Source organism: Leptopilina heterotoma, unplaced genomic scaffold (genome assembly GCF_015476425.1).
Source record: "Leptopilina heterotoma isolate Lh14 unplaced genomic scaffold, ASM1547642v1 Lhet_397, whole genome shotgun sequence".
In the NCBI taxonomy this organism is placed as follows: domain Eukaryota; kingdom Metazoa; phylum Arthropoda; class Insecta; order Hymenoptera; family Figitidae; genus Leptopilina; species Leptopilina heterotoma.
The window spans coordinates 535,133-557,116 of NW_025111062.1; the positions used below are offsets into that span (position 1 = coordinate 535,133).

Consider the following 21,984-nt stretch of genomic DNA (forward strand, 5'->3'; position numbering starts at 1 on the left):
AAATTTTCCCGCACTTATTTACCTCCTAGATGGCGCAGGTGTTGACTATTCTAACGATCCTCACCTTTCTCGATTCGGAACCAAATAATAACAATCTTATAGTCCCTTTTTTCCAAAACGAAACAGTTATTCACAATTTCCTATAAGGTTAATTTCTCGTGAAAAAATGTAATTCAGAAGAAAAGCCATTAGCCTAGAGCTTCTGGAAAATTGATGAAATGAAGTTATGCCTTATATATATATATGTGTGTGTATAAAATTTATATACGGAATTTTTTGCGGATATAAGGAAGAAAATAAAAGATAACATGATTGTGAATCGCTTTCATTGGAAAAAGTGAAGATTATCCTCTCATTCGAATTGCTTGACCATTATATACACATATATATGTATATTCTCAAGGGAACACGCACGCCGTTATATAAGTTATATGCACATTGCACGTTCGCACTGATTCACACTATATTTCTCGAAATGACATTTCAATTGCAGTCCTTATGGAGTACTGCACTTTCGTTACGCCCGACCGCCACTTCGATGCCAATATATACTATTACATACCAATACAACTTTATACACAAATATATATCTGCATGAGACATTGAATTTCAAACTGAAATTTAATGTTGCTAGTGAAAATTGTTATCAGCAATTAAAAAAGGGGAATCTTTTCTGTATTCACCAAACCGTGAAAAGCGGAAGTGAAAATCGTATGTAAAAATTAATAATTTCCAACCTTGAGCTGAGGAAAGTTCATTTGACAGGGAGAATTTTACGTTATTTTTATATGATAGAGACTGGAATTTTTTCATTTTGTACTAAAATTAATTTATTTTTCCGCGAAATTTATTTAAGTAGGTACCTCGTGACGCTTTAAAAATATAATAATTAATATTTATATTATGAAACGCCCCTATATTTCCTTTAAACAATTATGGGGGCGAAAGGAACAAAAATGTAGGTTATATTTTGCACAGTTTTTCCTTGATGTAAAATTCAGTTCATTATTTTAAGGCAAAATAAAATTTTATTAAGTATTTTCTAAACTGAATGATTGATAATGTATGCTTTGGTGCTTTTGGGTTAATTTGTCGCCTTTCGCTTATTTTTTTATTCAGTAAAGTGGGTAAAGTGTAAAAAATTTAGGTTAGGTCCACAGGGGAATTACATATATTTTAAGTTTTTAACACAGTAGCGCCACCAGTTGGAACTAAAGCAATGGCGCCAAAATTCAAAATGAAATGTAGAATTTTTTCTACATTAATTTATTATTTTATAAAATTAATTTTAAATACATTTGTTTTATTAAATTAATTGTCATATATGCCAAGAGGGAAAAAAAGGCTTAGCTACATTTTCACTCTTAAATGAGAAAAAGTAATAAAATTTTCAAAAGTAGAAAAAAATTTGAAATAGAAAAACTTTGTTTTTAAGTTTGAAGACGATTCATTGATAAATGATGATAAATAAATAATAACGGTAGAATAATTAATTAGCAATGAATACAATATAAAGTGAAATAAATTTATAACACCGCAGGAATATATATATATATAAATTATATTCTGACCTGATAAAAGTAGGAGTAAAATTCAGTTCCACTTAAAATAAGTGCATAATTATTCAAAAGGATCTCTATATAATAATTTGCAAGTTAATTATAAAACACAACTCCACCGGTTTTATATTGTATTGAAGAAACAACCATTGTCTGCGGGTTTTTTTCATAATCTCGCACGGCCAAAGAAACGTCTTATTTAAAGCGCATAAATTATTTCCCCCATTGAATACCTATTTATCAAGAACAACAGTCCATAGATTTACTGCAGGTTCAATATATATACACATAGAGTTTCCTCTATTTTAAACTTATACATATTTTATTCGTGCCAAATGATTATATATTGTATGTTTCATATTATACAAAATTATATTATATACAAAATATTATATTATGCATTTTATTATTTTATATTTTATTTATTTTTATTTTATATACTATTTATTATTTATATAATGTATATTGTAAAATGTATTCTGTATATTATATATTGTATATTTTGTATTATATACATTATCATATACCTAAAAGAAGGAAAGCTTTTTAAAAAACGAAAAAATTATTACACATTAATATTAAATAGAAAAACTGCGATTTCTGAAGTAATTAAAACTATTTTTATTTTTAGAATAAAAACTAAATTTTGAGACTCGCTTTGAGATGAAGTAGAAAATTAACGTTTATTATTATTTTATTATTTATTTATTAATAATTGTCATTATTAACATTAATTATAAATAATAATATATTCTATTGTTAATAAAATAGTATATTTATTTTATATATTATTATTATTATTATTATTTGTAATGAATGTTAATAATGATAATTATAAAATAGAAAGATAATGGTGGTAATAAGAAAGAGTATGAGAAATAAAAAAAAAATGATTGTACAAAGCTGTCTTTACTTGAGAAAGAAATTGGTCCAAAGTACGCACCGCGTGTGTTATAAAAAAAGAATAAATCACTGAATGTGTGGAATCACTGGCACAGAATTTTCCTGTTGTCACTTGTGACCTCCTTCTTTTAGGCAGAGCAAAAACGCCGCATAAAAAATGGAATATTATTTCCGGTTGGCGAATATTATTAACAAGGTACGAGAAATAAAATTTATTTTCTGTACCTGTTGTCACTGGCAAGGTGGATGTTGCACTTTTGTCACAATCAGTTTTTTTGTTCCTTTTTTTTTGTTTTGTTAATTTCACTTTTCACACACGAAGCAGAGACGAGAGGAGAGTGTGAAAATAATAATTGGTAAAAATTAACAAATAACAACAACAAGAATAAAAACAAAATAACAAAAACACCGGGAGGGATTTTTTGATGTCGGGCGAAAAACAAATGATTGTCGAAAAATCACTCTTAACCGGAGTGGAAAAATGGACCTTATATGTTATGTTATGTTATGTTATGTTATGTTATGTTACTGAGTGTGATGCGGTGCACAACTTTTGAAACCGTATATTGTTGTAACGTTGTAAACGCGATGGGTTCGGAGTTCGAGTCCGACTGCGGCTTCACGTAGGAGGGGTCCTGCCTATGAGTCCCCGCTAGTCCCACTTACCAACCAACCAGATACCGCGACTACCGGTGGAATCCTAGTCAGCATCTCCGCCAATCCTCCTCCGGACCAGAAAGTGCTCCTCGTCGGCTGGCTTTCCGGTACGTTGATTACGTTCTCCGCGCGAGGAGCACCAACAACAACAACAATAACGCGTATCACACAACCTTGAGAAAAACTCTACACACTATAGGCAAGGACCTTTTTTCCTTTAAATCTTTCCAAGGAAAAAAAGATTCACTTTTCATTATAAAAACATTGAAATTCAATTTCTATAGTGGTTCTGGAACATTTTCTATTTTACTATGGCAATTTAAGGGTGGATGACTTTTTCTTTTCATTCAAAAACACTCGGGCTCCGGATATAGTTTGGAATTGTATTTTTCCGGCTGCTGTGTGTTTTTATCTTTTTATTTTCACTAAACTTCAATACATTCAGAAATTAAAATATTTTTTCATTCTTTTATTAATTCACAATTAATTAGTTTAACTAATTAACGTTATTCATTAAATATAAGGAATTGAATAATTAAATTATTCTGAAAGTAAATTATTTTTCATTAAAGAGTAATTAACAATTAAATTAAGTACAATTAAATTAATTAAAAACTAAATTAATGTTAATTAAAACGTAATTAACAATTAAATTCATTAAAAAGTAATTAATAACTAAATGAAATAAAAAGTTATTAATAGACAAATTAATTAAAAATGAATTATTTTCATTCAAAAAGTAATTAACAATTAAATTAATAACTATAAAATATAATTAACAATTAAATTAATAACTATAAAATGTAATTAACAATTAAATTAATAACTGTGGAATGTGATTAACAATTAACTTAATTAAAAAGTAATTAACTTAAATGTAATTAATAATTGAATTAATTAATACGGTGAAAAAAATGTTGTTTGATTCAAACCCAAGTGCGAAAACCAACGCGGCCCAACACTGGCCCAGTATTGGCAAAGCTGGCATCGAGACTTGGCAGACAATATTGGCCCGACTTTGCGCCGACTCTTGTGGTGTTAACCGCGGTTGGACGTCGGCAGCCAGATCTCGGCAGACATTAATGGCCCAATATTGGCAGCCATATCTCGGCAGACATTAATGGCCCATTATTGGCAGCTAGATCTCAGCAGACATTAATGGCCCAGTATTGGCTGACATTACTCCCCCAGTGTAGACAAAATTAGAAAAAAATAAAAATAAATTTTTTTTTATTTAATTAACTAATTAATTTATAACATTTATACGGCTTATTTCCCTAAATTAAACGCAAACTTACAAATATTTGAAAAATTCTTACCTCTTGCGGGGATCGATACCTGAACCTGACGCACCACAGCCTAACACTCTGACCACTCTGCTACTCTGACTTGAAGTCGAGGAAGCAAAAGGGTTCTTATAAGCTACACTACACTGGCCGATACTGTGCCATTATTGGGCCGAGCTACGTCCCAATTTTGGCAATTATAATTTGCCATCATAGATACAAAATGATAGACATTAATGTGCTATTCCTGGGCCAAGCTACACCCCAATACTGGCAATTATAATTTGCCATGAAAGATACAAATTTTTTGCCATTAAAGTGCCAATAATGTGCTATAATGTCCGATCTTTGTGACATCACTGGCAATTAAATTTTGCCATTAAAGATTGATCAACTTTGCCAATATTGTGCCGTTATTGAGCCAAGCTACTCCCCAATACTGGTAATTATAATTTGCCATGAACGATACAAATTTTTTGCCATTAAAGTGCCATTAATGTGCCTTTAATGGGCCAATCTTCGTCACATCATTGGCAATTGAATTTCAAAAAATTTTAATATCAAAATTCATGGCATATTTTTAATATTTAATTATTATCTAAAAATTTGACTAGAATCCATTTTGAAATCAATTTTTACTAGAAAATTCTACAAGAATTTAATTATTTAAATGCAAAAATAAATAATTTATTGAATAACTAAATGTTTCTTAAAATTGAATTATGAGAATTAAATTTTAAAAAACATTCATTTATTCAATAAATTTTCTTAAGGAAATAATTTGCATCATTTTTATTTCTTAATTACAATTGCTTTAAGAAAAATTCAAAGATTTTTAAAAAATAAAGGAAAAAAATGTTTATAAATTCTATTTGTCAATTGCAAATATTAATTGAAAGTGAAATTGAAAATTTCTTAATTTTTAGATAATAAAGGAAAAATTTTACTCAAAAAAAGGTTTCTGTTACATTTATTTACGAATTTCTTTAATTGTAAAATTATTTGAAAACATTAATAACTTCTTTTTTAAATTAATACTTAATTAAACATTTTCAAAAAAATTAATTCTTTAAAATTAACAGTTAAAAATATAGAAAATTCAAAGTTTCAAATATTTTAATTTGAATCCTTTTCAAGCTTATTCAATTATTTAAATACAAAATAAATAATTTATTGAATAACTTAATGTTTCTTAAAATTAAATTCTTATAAAAAATTTTACCAAATTAAAATGCCATTAATGTACCTTTAATGGGCCGATCTTCGTCACATTACTGTCAATTGTCTTTTGCCATTAAAGATTGATCAACTTTGCCGTGAATGTGCCGTTATTGGGCCAAGCTACGCCCCAATACTGGCAATTATAATTTGCCATCAAAGATACAAAATGTTTGCCATTAAAGTGCCACTAATGTGCCATTAATGGTCCGATCTTCGTGACATCACTGGCAATTGAATTTTGCCATTAAAGATTGATCAACTTTGCCAATATTGTGCCGTTATTGAGCCAAGCTACTCCCCAATACTGGTAATTATAATTTGCCATGAACGATACAAATTTTTTGCCATTAAAGTGCCAATAATGAGCCATTACTGGGCCGATGGTCGGCGCATCACTGGCAATTGTCTTTTGCCATTAAACATTGATAAACTTTGCCATGAATGTGCTATTATTGGGCCGAGAGCTGGCCCAGTCTTAAAAAATTTGAAATTGTGACCATCAGCGCCATCATTGGCCCAGTAATGGGACGTTTTGGACACCAATAATGGCCCAGTAACTACTGCCAATTCTCGGCAGACATTACTGCACCAATGATGGGCCGTTTTTGCAGTCTTGGCATTTCGCACTTGGGAATAAACTGTTTATTTATTTCGAAATTAAAGAATATATATTCGCCTCTCAATCAGCAATTTTTGACTAAGTAACTTAAAGTTTTCTACTGCTTGACCTATTTTTATAAATTCCTTAAGGATCTCTTAACCGCTTGACATACAACTTTTAATCTAAGTTTGATACTTATTTTAAAATGTGACATTCAATTTTGACTAAATTTGCATTTTTTTGCCTTTTGACAAAAACCTAACTTTCTTCCCCCCTAAAGGGGGTATATGTGTATTTGTTTTTCCTATTTTAATTATGTTAATGACTTTCCACTATAATATAATTTAAATTTAGAACTTTAGAGAAATTGAGATTTAGATTAAAACAAAAAAAAAAGGTTTTGATGGAGAGATTATATAGTGAAAAGAAAAAAGAAAGGATAAAAATTAGGGCGTTAAGCGGCTCATATAGTGAAAAAGGGAAAACACAATGTAAAATAAATGATAATGATTAAAATAATGATAATAATAATAATAATGGTAATAGGAGGAATAATAATAAGGGGCCGAGAGGTGCCGCGTGCCGATGCACTAGGCATGTGCCCCCGCGGTCAGACAAATATACAAGACAATTTATGTAAAGCGGAAGTGAGAATAAGAAGACCGTTGAATGGTAAAACGTGTGGTATCAAGTGTGCGCGGCGGTGGCAATGGCGCGTCGCGCACTCAATCGCGATTTACGGTAGGTCGTGCGTCTACTCACTCGCAACGGTTTTTGTCTACGGATATCTTACAGTCCCTGAATCTTTTTTTTTCTTTTTTTTTCTCTTCCCTCACTTTTTTTTTTTTGTTGTTGCGGGGGAGCAACAATCTCACGAGAATTCCCTCGAGGCCGCGTGATCGGCGAGAAAATCGCGCTTGTATTTTACACCATTTTCTTTTATGTATATATATATACGCGAAAGCAAAACGGCAGCAAATTTTTTAGAAAAAAATTAGTGCAATAACAATTATATCAAAAATGATAATAAAAACGACAATTAAAACAATAAACAGAACACTAACAATAAAAACAAAAGTTAACACTAATAACAATAAAAATAATAAACATAACAATATTGTCAAAAACATTAGTAAAAACAACAATAATGACAAAAAATTTTAAAAATTATAATCAAATTCTTTAAAACGATTCAATTATTTTCAAAAAATATTCAAAGTTCAATTATATTTTCGATATCTATGTATTTTTTCATAAAATTTCGCAAAAGAATTAAATTATTTTTTTAAAAAATTGACAAAATTCAATTATTTTCATAAATAATAAAATTTCCACAGGGATTCAAGTAATTTATAATAACATTTTCAAAAAAATTTCGAAAAAATGAATTATTCATAACAAAATTTTTATTCAATTCTTCACAATAATTCAATTACTTTCACTAATAATAACATTTTTCATGTCAATTCAATTTTTTAATAAAACTCTAATCAAGAATTTAATTATTTTCATAAATAATAAAACTCATCGAAGAATTTCAATTTTATTTTTCATACTATTTTAAATTATTTAATCGAAAAATTCAATTATTTTCACAAATATATATATATAGTTTTTCAGAAGAATTCAATTATTTTTAATACAATTTTACACGAATTGCTCAAAAAATATAATTATTCTTAAAAATTTGATTTCAATTTGTCGAAAAAATCAATTATTTAAAAAAAAAATTTTTTTTTAATTCTTTGAGAGAATTCAATTATTTACAAAATTATTAGAATTTTTCACAGGAATTCAATTATTTTCAAATATTTTAATAAAATTGTTCCAAATAAATCAATTATTTTTATAAATAACAATATATTCATCAGAAGAATTCAATTATTTTTAAAAGTAATCAATTTTATAATAAAAAACTTTTTAGAAATTTAATTATTTAAAAAAAAAAATTAATAAAATGCCACACATTCATTCAATTATAGTCAAAAACTTTTCGCAATTCAATGATTTTTAATTTCTACTATTTTCATAAAATTTCCAAATAGAATTTAATTATTCAAAAAAATTTTTTAAAAATCTTTGTAAGAATTCAATTCTTTTCATGAATAATAAATGAAAATTTCTTAGGAATTCAATTATTTTTAAAAAATTTTAATAAAATTCTTTGAAACTATTTAATTATTTTCATAAATAATAAAATTTATCACAGGATTTCAATTATTTTAAATTCAATTGTACAGGAAATTTCTCGAGATATGTGATTATTCTTAAAAATTTAATTTCAATTCCTCGAAAAAATCAATTATTTAAAAAAAGGTCTTTTTTTAATTTTTTGGAAGAATTCAATTATTTACAAAAATATTAAAATTTTTCACAGGAATTCAATTATTTTTAAATATTTTAATAAAATTGTTCGAAAGAAATCAATTATTAAAAAAAAAATTATTTTCATAAATAATAAAATGCTTTCAAGAAATTCAATTATACTTTCATAAAAATTTAATAAAATGCCACGCAGACATTGAATTATTGTCAAAATTTTTAATAGAATTCTTTGTAAAATTTAATTATTTTAAAAAACTTTTCGCAATTCAGTGATTTTAAATATCTATACTATTTTCATAAAATTTCCAAACAGAATTCAATTATTTAAAAAAATTTTTGTCACAATCTTCGTAAGAATTCAATTCTTTTCATGAATAATAAAAATGAATTGAATTTCTCAGGAATTGAATTATTTAAATTCGAATTTGCATAAAATTAGTCAAAAGAAATTAATTACTTAAAAATTTTGATAAAATTCATCGCAAGAATGAAATTATTTTTATAAATACCTATTTAAATTCTTTCATGAATAATAAAATTCGTTGCAGGAATTTAATTTATTAGCAGGATAAGATAGCTACTTTTTAACTATATTTTTTTTTTTAGTTGGAAAGCTACTTTTTGCTACTTTAAAATTAATTATCGAGTGCGAAGTCTTTAATGAGTATTATACTTATTTTAATATAAAATCATCATCCTGTGGTGAATAATTATAAAAAGTTTTGCAGAATTTTTCTCATTGTAAGTGGAAGTAATTGGCTAACACTTTCTTAATGCCAGAGAAGATTTTCTTTCTTCTTTTTTTTCTAAATAGAGTTAATTTCTCATAGAACAAATTTCTTAATTAAAAGTCATTGTACAATGTACGTTGTACATAAAAGGTATACTTATTATCCTATTCAGTGTCATTATAGTCTTCACAATGTATAGAAAGTCTCAATAATACAGAAAACATGGCATATGAGCGACTAGCAATAATTCTCATCTCTTCCTTCTCGAGTAATAATTATTTCGATTTCTTTTTTTTTTCTGTAAATAAAAAGAAAACCCCGAAAAAAAAGAATCTCTTTTCGTTCTATTCTCTGCGTTTTTTATAATTAGTAGGCAAACGGTTTTGATTTTAATTCATTAAATTCATTAGGTGTATCATTCTCCACTTTTATTCTCATGTATATACTTTGTGCGTATGAAAAAATGTTGCGTCCTAATTGCACTTTTTCACATCTATTTAGCGGGCAAGGTCACTAATGATATACGTACGATTTCGAAAGTGAAGTTATTATAACGCGGGCGCGTCATTAAATTGCCTCCTTTTAATAAATATGCTTCTATTGTTGAAATTTTTTTGTGTACTGCTTTTTATAATCTGGCTTTTCTTGTTAAAAAAAAAATTGGATATAGTCTTGTGTGATGATTAATATATCTGGTATTTTGAAACGGGAATTTTTTTTTATTTATAACGTTAGAATTCGATATATGTGGTACGACGTACGAGGTTGTATTTTTTGTCAATCAAGTTAATTTTTGGTGATATACTCTTTTAGAATGTCAAATTTTTTGTTCTTCGGATCTTCTTTTTTGGTATAACTGTGTCGGCTCTGCTATTCTTTTCGTGTTAGCAGAATTTCACTTTTTGTCTTCTACTCTTCTGTCATCAGATTTTGTGTCTTTAGAAGACCGTGGTCTTATGTCATCAGATTTTTATTTTGTGCCTCTTCAAAAGTCTGCAATCATTTCTTGTCTTCAGAAAACGAGAGTCATTCTTTGTCCTAAAAATTTCTTTTTGTCTCTCTTTTTGTCGTCTTCTGCCATCAGAATTTTATTTTATGGCTTCAGAAGACCGTCATCTTCTGTCATCAGAATTTTATTTGATGTCTTCAGAAGACTATCGTCTTCTGAAACCATAAAATAAAATTCTGATGACAGAGGACGAGAATGAGATGAAATCCTTAATTTGAAGACAAGTTTTGAAAAAGACAGCAAATGGTTGTAAAAACTGATCCAATTGGCTCTGTTGCCCGCACAAGTTGTTAAGCTGGAATGAATAGAAGAGCAAAGAAGTGTGCTAATTAACAGCAATGGCAAAGTTTAGAGCAGTCTTGGCTGAATGTGACGAGAGTAGATATGGTTCATGCACTCGAGCATATCGCGATTGAATGCAACATTGGTTTCAGCATGTTGGCTTAAATGTGTCTTTTACAGGAGAAGGACTCGAAGTGCCGAAGCCTAAGCCAAAGTCGAAGGTTGACATTGAATTTCAATGTCAAGAGGCGCTTGTTGTTCCACATGTGACACGTCCGTGACCGAAACGATCGGAAGTAATTGAAAGTAGAATGGACATGCGCCAACAGATGAAGAACAGTGGTTTGTACCTTCTGCTAATGGAGTGTTTATAGATCTTTGCCCACTGAATCGAGGCGGCCAGTTTATAAGGAGGTATTAAACTCTCCGAGTCCACCTCGACGAGATCTAGTCTAGATACAGTGCTCGGTTAGTCGTCCGATAGCTACGATGGGAACTGGAGCAATTTCATGCTCAATGTGCATTTTTTTCGTGCTTCATCGAGCAGCCAAGTGGTGCTCTTCGTTCAAATTATTTCTCTCGATTATCTCGACACTATGTCCAATTTTCAATAATAATAATATAAATAATCCACTCAAAAACAAATTATGAACTGGCTCTAACCAGTACTTCTGACAAGAATCGTCATACCCAAGCACTTCTCTCTCCTTCTCGTCAACTTCGCATCTTTTCCTACAATTCAAGTTGTACCCTTTCGTACCCACTTTTTCGATTCAAAATAAATAATTTATTAAACTTATTTTTAATCTATATTCTTATTATGCTTAATTTTGAACCTTGGTTTCTTTTCTGTTCTATATAATTTTTGCAAGATGAACTAAAGTATATAAAGAAGTGGAAAGTATCCCTTGCAAGATTAAACATAGCAAAATAATCGTTACCAGAACTAATACACGAACAATTCATATAATTTTCTCTACATTTTAAAGATAGTTTCTCGTCTTCTTCATCTTCTTCCTGACTTTGCAGGAAACCAAGATTATATTTTCCATTTAATTTTAATTGAACTTGAATAAACTGAAATTATGAGAATTTATAATAATCCATATAGAGGTATTCCAAAAGGATGAAATTTAATTAAACAGGAAACAAGACAACTTACAGTTAGTAATTTGTAATTGTAACTACATATAATAAAATACGTAATTAAATTAACTTCAACTGTGGCAAACCAAAATTTATTTCATATTATATTAGTTCCAATTCGAAAGATGTTACGAAATTCAAGTCCTGAAAAAGGCTAATAGCAGCCCTTTTTGGAATTAATTTTCCCAAATGCTGACAATTATAAATCCACTGAGATAATTGGAAAATTAGTCAGAAAACTGGGTCCTTAGTAAATAATTTTACGGTGTTATTTTATTAGAGTAATTTTGAAATTGGAGTAGAAAATAATTGGGATAATTGATAATAATCGGATCTATTGGTTTTTTTTCCTTCTAACTATATACTTTTCACTGTCCATTAAACTATGGAAATAATTTCTCCATCTAACACCTAAATTAAAAAAAAATTTAAGTATAATTATATTTGAAATACAGATTATCTAAAATTTCATTTTAAAACTTTTTGACATTCAATTATTTTTGGAATTTTTAAGTAAAATTATTTAAAACACGAATTTTCGAAAATTTTAATTGAAAACATTTTTAAATTCAATTATCGATAAAAATTTTAGATGCAACTCTTATAAAATTCAATTAATTTTTTCAATTTTTTAAGTAAAATTGTATAATTGAAATAGAAAAATTTCTAAAATTGAATCCGCTTTTAAAATTCAATTATTTTTGGAATTTTTATGTAAAATTATTTAAAATACGAATTATAAATATATTTGAAATGCAACTCTTATTCAATTTAATTAATTTTTGTAATTTTTAAGTAAAATTATATTTAAAATTCAAATGTTTAAAAATTTAAAATTTAAATCTTTTTGACATTCAATTATTTTAGAAATTTTTAAGTAAAATTATAAAAAATACAAAATTCTAAAAAACTTTGGATTTAAAACCTATATTAAAATTCAATTATTTATTAAAGATCGAAATGTAATTCTTATAAAATCAAATTTCAATTTAAAACTTTTTAAAATTTAATTATTTATAAAAAGTGATAATTGCAGTTCTTCTAATATTCAATTATTTTAAAAATTTAAAAATAAAATTATAATATTGATATAGAAATTATCTAAAATTTTATTTTAAATCTTTTAAAATACAATTATTTATAAAAATTATAAACACAACTCTTCTAAAATTCAATTATTTAAAAAAATTTTTAAGTAAAATTACTCGTTTAATAATTTATAATTAATAATTTTATGAAAGTTTTTCAAAAATTAAAGTATTATTTAAAATAAATTGAATTTCGTATTCTGCAAAGTGTTTAATTATTATTGTCAGAAATAATAAAATTGAAGATTTCGAATTAGGATTCGTGGTCATTTAAAAGTTTATAAGTGAAACAAAAAGAAATTTATGGGGAATTCAACGTAGAGCGCATTTAAATTTGATTAAATTCTTGACATTTAATTCTGAGGAGTATTTAATAACAACTTTATATAAAATATATAAACATGCTTCAGGTTAAATATAAATGTTTAATAGAAAATAAATTTTTTCTGTCTCTTTCTCTCCTCCCTTTATATATATTATAGTTGCATTGAATTTATGACATTTTTGTTGTTTTATTTGATCCTTTTGTTGTTTTTCTTCAGGCCCTTTTAATAAATGCAATCGATTTCCATTTTAATTAACAGTATAAGTAAGAAGAAAGAGAGAGAGAGAGAGAGAGAGAGAGAGAGAGAGAGAGAGAGAGAGATGAAGTAATTGCACACTTGGAAACAATTTTAGCGTCAAGGATAAGAGGTGGTTGAATTTTCATGCCTTATTTTGAAAGAAGAAGTGATTAAAAAGTGAAAACTGGTTTTCTTGGTTCAATCACACACGATGTTCGTTATTTAGCTTGACATGCCTTTTATCTAGACTTAATCAGCGAATGATAATCGCGTTAAGTGGGTTAGAGAATATTATACATATACGCATGAAAGTTTTTCTCTCTCTCTTTCTTTCTTTTTGTATTCGTACTCGTGTTTCTCTATATAATAAAAAATACATAAATTTGAGATTTACATTAATACTGGAGCAGGTTCAAGGTAATAAATTTTTCATTTTTCCAACTATTGCGCTACTGATTATGAAGAATTAGATCAAGCAGAAAGAAAGTTGCATTTCTGCATCTGTATATATATATATATATGTGTGTGTGTGTGTATATTCTAAATTAATATGTCTCTGGTCGGTATCATTTCTTTCGAGACTGGACTCATGAATATGCGCCAAAAATCTAATCTGGAAACATTTTATTTCATCGTAAATCAAGTTACTGGAACGGAAATTGCTATTAATTTCCATTCGTCTTGAATTAACAATTGATACAGCCTCTATTTAATCTTAATTGACTCTTGTTACTAAATTCAATTAGACTCAATTTCTCCAGCGAACAGTGTTACGTACCGGTTACGTAACAATGTTAAACTTGTCATTTTTTTAACCAACTTTTCTTCAATTCTTTTCTCAATCATTTTTTCAAGTATTTTTTTTTCCTCAATTTAATGATTTTCAATCTCAATTTAAAAGAAAATTTAATAAAATTCTACAAAAACTTTTAATTATTTTCAAAAAATAATAAAAATTTCACAGGAATTTCATTATTTACAAATTTTTTTTATAAATTTCTTCGCACAATCATTCAATTTATTATTTTCATAAATACTAAAATTTTTAAGGGGATTCAATTATTTTCGTAAATAAATCAAATACTTTTTAGGAATTCAAACTCCTTGCAGAATTTCAATTATTTTTAATACAATTTTAATTGAGTTCGTCGGAAAAATTCTTAAAAATTTTATTAAAATTCGTAAAAAGAATTCAGTTATTTAAAAATTTATAGATGAAATTCCTTATGAGCATTCAATTTTAAGAAACATGTAATTATTCAATAAATTGTTATTTTTGTATTTAAATAATTGAATTGTCCAAAATTCAATTATTTTCAAAAATTTTAATACATTTCTTGGCAAATTTTCAATTATTTTTAAAAATTTTCCTCAATTAAATGATTTTCAATATTTATTATTTTAATAATAAATAATTTTATTATTTTATTAATAAAATTTCGCAAAAGAATTCAATTATTTCAAAAAAAATTTAATAAAATTCAACTCAAACTTTGAATTATTTTCATAAAATAATACAAATTTCGGGTCAGGAATTCAATTATTTAGAAATGTTTTATAAATTTCTTCGTAATCATTCAATTATTTTCATAAATAATAAAATTTTTTACAGAGATTCAATTATTTTCATAAATAATAAAACTCCTTGCAGAATTTCAATTATTTTTAATAAAATTTTAATTGAATTCGTCGGAAAATATAATTATTCTTGAAAATTTTATGAAAATTCGTCAAAAGAATTCAATTCTCTTAAAATTTGTTAATAAAATTCTTTATTAGAATTGAATGTTAAGAAACATTGAATTATTCAATAAATTATTTATTTTTGTATTTAATTAATTTTTTTGAAAAAGTTTATTTGAATTTTACTTGAAATCATTTTTTTAAAGTTTTTATTTTCTAATATATATATTTAATTGAAAAATATCAAAATAATTGAAATTTTGTAAAATTGAATTGTAAACAAATGAATTTGAAAATTCTTAAAGAACTTTTTCAAAATAATGGATTTATAGAAAATGTTTAGTTAGAAACAGGAAAAAAAATTCAATTTTGAAAAATTCCATTCCATTCAATATTATTTTCAAGAGTAATAATTTCTTCGCAAAAATTGAAGAATTTCAATTATTTTTAATACAAGTTTGATCAAATTTCACGAAAAATGGAATTATTCTTAAAAATTTTATTTAAATTCGTTAACAGAATTCAATTATTTAAAAATTTGTTGATAACAATTCTTTATGGGAATTGAATTTTAAAAAACATTCAATTATTCAATAAATTATTTATTTTTGTATTTAAAATTTAAATAATAATTTAATAAATTCTAGTAGAATTTTCTAATAAAAATTGATTTAAAAATTAATGTCAGTTAAAATTTTTTTTAATAATAATTGAATATTAAAAGGAATATAGCGTGAATTTTGAAATTAAATTTTTTTGAAAAAGTTTAATTGAATTTATTTAACCCTTTAACGACGAGATGTGCTACTTTTCAACATGAAATTCAATCTCTTACAATTAGTAGAAAAAAGCCATAAAAGTTTTTAAAAGTCCATACCCTACTATTTTTGGGGTCGCTCTTTCAAATAGTGTGGTCAAAATTTTCAAAAAAATGATATTTAACCCTTCTTTTTTCAAAAATGCTAAAAAAAGTCAAGTTTTTTAAATGTAATTTTTTTCAAAAGAATTTTTTTCTGTGTTATAACGCTTTTCAAATAGAACAAAAAGTATCAAAAACGTGTTCCCGATAGTTGTACTTGGAAAATATTCATTTCTAAATTCTATTTTTTTCGATTTTGAATTTAAAATGGCGCTTGAAGAACAAAATTGTTTTCTTATTTTACGTAAGATAACAAACTTTTTCAAAATTGCTCAAATCTGATTGAAATTTGTTACTCAGGGGTTTTCGTGGTCGCTGATTACGAATCTGATGTCCATTTGTCAAAATTCAAAATGGCGGATCCAATATGGCGGATGACTTTTTAAAAAATTGATCGGATTCGCTTGAAATTCGTTACTCGGGGGTTTTCGGGGTCGCTGGTTACGAATCCGATGTTAGTTTCTCGAAATTCAAAATGGCGGATCTAATATGGCAGACGAAATACAAAAATTGTTCAGATTTGCTTGAATCTTGTTACTCGGGGGTTTTTGGGGTAGCTGATTACGAATTTGATATCAGATTTTAAAAATTCAAAATGACGGATCCAATATGACAGATGACTTTTTTAAGAATTAATCGGATTCGCTTGAAATTTGTTACTCTGCGGTTTTTGGGTTCAATAATGACGAATCTGACGTTAGATTAAAAAAATCCAATATGCCGGATCCAGAATGGCGGACGAATTTTTCAAAATTTCTCAAACCTGATTGAAACAAGTTACTAGTGGGTTTTTGGGGTCGCTGGGTGCGAATCCGATGTTAGTTTTTCAAAATTCAAAATGGTGGAATCGATATGGCGGTCGAGGTTTAAAAAAATATCCTTACCAATTCTTATAGCTAATTTATACCAAGCATTTTGAATTTTCAAAGACGAACATCGGATTCACAATCAGCGGACCCGAAAACCCTCGAGTAACAAAATTCAAGTGAATCCGACTAATTTTTTAATTTCGTCTGCCATATTTGTTCCACCATTTTGAATTTCTAAAAACTAACATCGATTTTCTCGTACCATAGATCACTTTTAAATTTCCCTTTCACATATTGTGAAGTATAGATAAGTTGATACTGGTAGAGTCAGAGAAAAAAAAGTATAATAATTCCGACATTTTGAATTTTTGGAATGTGACTTTATATTCGTAATCAGCCACCCCAAAAATACCACACTAACAAATTTCAAGCAAACCTGAGTAAATTTTAAAAATTAGTCTTTCATTATACTTTGACCATTTTGAATTTTTTGAATCTAACGTCAGATTCGCCATAAGCGACCCGAGAAACCGCAGAGTAACAAATTTCAAGCGAATCCAATCAATTTTCAAAGAAGTCATCTGTCATATTGGATCAGCCATTTTGAATTTTGAAAATCTGATATCTGATTTTGAAAATTTTGACCACACTATTTGAAAGAGCGACCCCAAAAATAGTAGGGTATGGACTTTTAAAAACTTTTATGGCTTTTTTCTACTAATTGTAAGAGATTGAATTTCATGTTGAAAAGTAGCACATCTCGTCGTTAAATGGTTAATATTATTTCAAGTTTTTATTTTCTAATATTTATTTAATTGAAGAATTTACGAATAATTGATATTTCGTAAAATTGAATATTGTAAAGAAATGGATTTGAAAATTGTCAAAGAACTTTTTCGAAAATTATTAAAAATTAATAGAGATAATCGATTTAAAGAAGAATTTTAGTTAAAAATTCTTGTAAATAATAATTGAATTGATAATAATTTTATCACTCGGTCATTAAATTATAAAACTTGAAGAAATCGATCACCGTCGAATCTTCGACCCGGAGTTATCGATATCTTCATGTTTTATAGTTATGAAAAATTGAATTTCTATAGTTTTAAGTAAAATGTTCTCTTATTTGATTCGGCCTGATTCTATTTTTGTCATTTGGTCGGTAATTTTTAATTTTTGGTCCGTAAAGTCCGTATTTTTAAATACTTTCACTGGTTCGAGCCCTGCTAGCGTATAATAATGGACAATTTATTACCCTAGAACAATAATGAGCACTTTATTGACTGCTGGTACGTAAAGAAGGTACTCCACTACTTCCCTGGGGTTATAATGCCATTTAATAATGGTCACTTTATTGATAGGTCGCAGGTAATAAAGGATTATGTAATGATGACTTTATTTACCTGCGAGCAGTCAATAAAGTGACCATTACTACCCTAGGGAAATAATGAGCACCTTATTTACCTGAGAGTGATCAATAAAGTACCCATTAATGCCCAAGTGCAATATAATGTGAACTTTATTGAGGGGAGAAAGGGAAACTTAGTAGGCACTTAGTATAGTACAGAAAGAAAAAGTGAACACAATAGTTGCATTAAAAAAAAAATACATATCCAACAAACATTGTTGATTCAGGTGTGGAGAGTATGGTTAAAATTGAAATGACTTGATATGATTTTAATAGAATGTACACTCTATTATTAGGATGGGTATATTAAACATTTAATATACAAATTTTATGTGCAGTAAAATTAATTGAGAAAAAAAAAAGTGAACAACGCATATTGAGCCAGATTCAGATCCTGTATGCCTACATAGAGTTTTTTTCCAATATTTTACCCTATATTTTGTCCTTTAAAGACTATTATTAAATATTTTACACTTAATTCGCAGTATATGTAGATTAATTCAGTTTGACTTTTTCGAGAAAAAGAAGGAAAAATTAATGTCGCGCGCACCTGATAATATCGGGGATTTTTTTTTCTTTTACACGTTTATTTATAAAACCTGACCATCAATTATCTCACAAAGGTATTATAAAATGTATGCAGACGAGAGTGTTGCATATATTATGAGATTTGTGGAAAATTGCCCACTTCCATATGGTATACATATTAGTATTTTTTTTTATATAGTGCATGTACAACATGTATATATGCGTTGAAAAAAATTAATGGATTGAAAATTATTAATGAGCCGTATACTCGAGCTTGCGGTTATGAGCAAGTTATTTTGCAAAACAATAACTGAATGTTGGGTCGGTGTAGAAGAAATTATTATAGGTCGCGAAACTCTTATTAAATATACTTAATTAGGATATATCCTTTTTGAAACGCCCCTCCCCCCCGTAACGGATAATAAAATCGCGCGAACCGGAATTGAATTAACCTTTCGAGTCAGAGGGAAATAATATTTATACTTGATCTTTCTTTCTTTCTTTCTTTCTTTGTTGACCTGTTGTCTATATGCTGATTGCAAAATTCAATTACGTCTAATTATAGAACGCATCGAATAAATTGCAATGCCTGGCCTCAAATTTCTTTTTACCCGAAGTACAATTTCTTGCGACTCTTCGTGTCCCTGTGTGGATAATAGGTATTTATAGTTTTTTTTTTTTCTTTTTTTCATTTGGCTTTTACCAAGTACCTAGTCATTTTCACTTGGTAGGTCTAAAGCTTCTGCGCTCACGATCTTTTATTATTTTTAAACAATTTTTTAGTTCAAACACTTTTGTAATTAGAAAAAATGTCATAATTTTCAATTATAGAAAAAATATATCACGATTTTCAGTTACTTTTGTTTAATTCAATTATAATAAAATTAATAATTTAATTACGAGTTTTTTATTTCTTTTAAAAATTCTCAATAATGCAATAAGAAATAATATTTCTTCTATATTGAAGATGGTAATTTTAGTGTGGATTCTATTCTGGTTTTTGATTATTTTGATATATGCATATTATGTGTTTGCATAGAAAGTGTGGAAAATTAATGTGATTGTATATAACCATTCCCTTTCGATAATGTTATCTCTATTCTTGAGCGATGAAAAATTGAAGCTTTTAATTTTATAATATTTATATTCATTCAATATTTAAATAAATTTAAATACATTCTAGGATGTTTAATTAATTTATTTTAATTTTATTAATTTTATCCTCGATTTAATAAAATTCATAGAGAACAATTTTTTTGTTTCAGGTGAGTTCATGTTGTCTTCAATCTTTTTTTTCAATTCATTCTTCTTTCCTCCTTGGGTAAGTTTTGTTAATTATTATTAATATTATTATTGCTTAAAATTTGAAATTTAATACTAAACTATATATACATAATATAATATTGAAACTGTTAATATACTTTAAATTAATATTATTCAACAATTTTTATTTTAAATTTAAATTAATAATTAATTTAAATTTAAAATTCTTTATTATTTAAAATGATTTTATCACTCAGTCGTTAAAATAGTAAAATATTTTAGCCAACGATTTGGATCGTAATAGTTGACATAATTATATTTTATGAAAATTTTTAATTTATTATTATTTAGAATTTTTTATTTATGATTAATTAAAATTTTTAATTATTATCTAATTTGTAAAAATATGGAGTTTATTTGAAAATTAAAAGCACATTTAAAATGAAAATTGTATTTCTAAAACAGTAAAAAAAATTTCCATAAAAAAGTGAATTGTTTCTTTATTTGAAATTGAATTTTTGTCGATTGAGCAAGGAAATCGTAATTATTATGAGGCAAAAAATAGGGGCTCTCTTCCTCTAAACAATAATGATAAATGTTTACTAGGTTTATTTGTTTCGTCTAATGGAAATAATATCTTTATTTGAAAAAAACTGCGGGTTTGCACCTATTTCTCATTAAAATGATTGTAGAAACTGTTCAAGTTCATGTAAATTCGCATATTTCAACTCTATCCCCTCTTCAACTGTAATTTTTTTTAGAGAAAAATAAAAAATCCTCTTGACCTGCAAATTTTTCAAAAAATGACAATTTTATTCAATACATCATTATAGTTGACAATATTATCTTAATTTTTGAAATTTTACTACTATTTTGACCTAAATTTTATAGTTTTACAACAATTTCGGACTATATTCTGTAACTTTTTTATTTTGACCTGAAATTTAATGTTTTTTTTTTATGTTGACCTGTAAATTTTGTCAAAAACGACAATTTTATTTTTCTTACTATTTTGACCTAAAATCCACTATTTTTTCCTAAATTTCAAGGAAATTTATCTCTTGACATGTTTAGACCTAAATTTTGGATTTTTTGTTTTTTTTGCTGCCCTTTAGCTCTAGACCTATGAATCTTTTTTTTAAATTTATTTAAAAATTTTCCTTTTTTTAAATTTATATTCTTTTATTGATCAGTGAAAGTTTATCTGAAAATTTCTAGTTTTTCGTCTTTTACTTCTTGACTTTTATACTCTAAAGTTCTAGGTACGTGAAAAAAATATGAATAACGCAACTTTTATATTAACTTTTATTAGGTAAAAAACATAAATTACTGAATTTTTGTGTCAGTTTATTACTCTTTACGAAGTAAATTTTATTAGTAATATTTACTATAAAATATACTACGTAAATTAAATTAATAACTAAATAAATAAAAAAATATTATACGCAAAAATTAATGTTTTAATTATCAGGTCAAAAGGTAAATAAAATTTGGAAATTTAGGTCAACTATGTGCAATAAATGTCCAAAGGTTTAGTAAAATAGAAAAAAAGAAAAGAATTTTTGTTGTTTTTTTTTACAAAAAGATTGAAAATAATTTTGTTATAGTTCCATTTTTGGAAAAAAAAATTTTATATAAATTAAATAAATAAATTGATGTAATTATTATTTATTTTATATTTTTTATGATATATTAAACTTTGTACTTAAATTTATGGAAAAATTTAAATACATATAAATAAAGTATAAAAAAAATTTTTTAAAAATATAAAATCTATAACTTCAAATGCAGTAAAAATTATTTATGAACATGCGGATAATATCTAAAAGTGTAGACGGAGGAGAAAATTGCACTTCTTTAAATTTAGTTTTTCTTATAAATAAAAATGAAAAAATGTTGTTTTTTTTTTAAAAAAAAGAACCACATCTAATGCATTTCTTTGTCCCTTGAAATTGCGGGGGATTTTTTTGCCGTTCATCCTCGCAAGTCCGATCATCGTTATC

At 26.5% G+C, this 21,984-nt stretch overlaps 2 protein-coding genes across 3 annotated transcripts in view; one reads left to right on the forward strand and one right to left on the reverse strand.

Annotated features, from left to right (window-relative positions):
* LOC122506196 overlaps window positions 1-3,104 on the reverse strand; it is a 57,499-nt gene extending 54,395 nt beyond the window's left edge. Inside the window, exon 1 of one of the 2 annotated variants that reach the window (XM_043618246.1) lies at window positions 2,688-3,104. The gene's annotated coding sequence lies outside the window, so the exon portion shown is untranslated. Of the gene's footprint in view, window positions 1-2,502; window positions 2,652-2,687 lie in introns of those variants that run through there. The other variant, XM_043618248.1, reaches the window with a different exon arrangement.
* LOC122506195 (elongation factor-like GTPase 1) overlaps window positions 1-21,984 on the forward strand; it is a 131,443-nt gene that overhangs the window by 61,683 nt on the left and 47,776 nt on the right. The gene's annotated exons all lie outside the window — the stretch shown is intronic.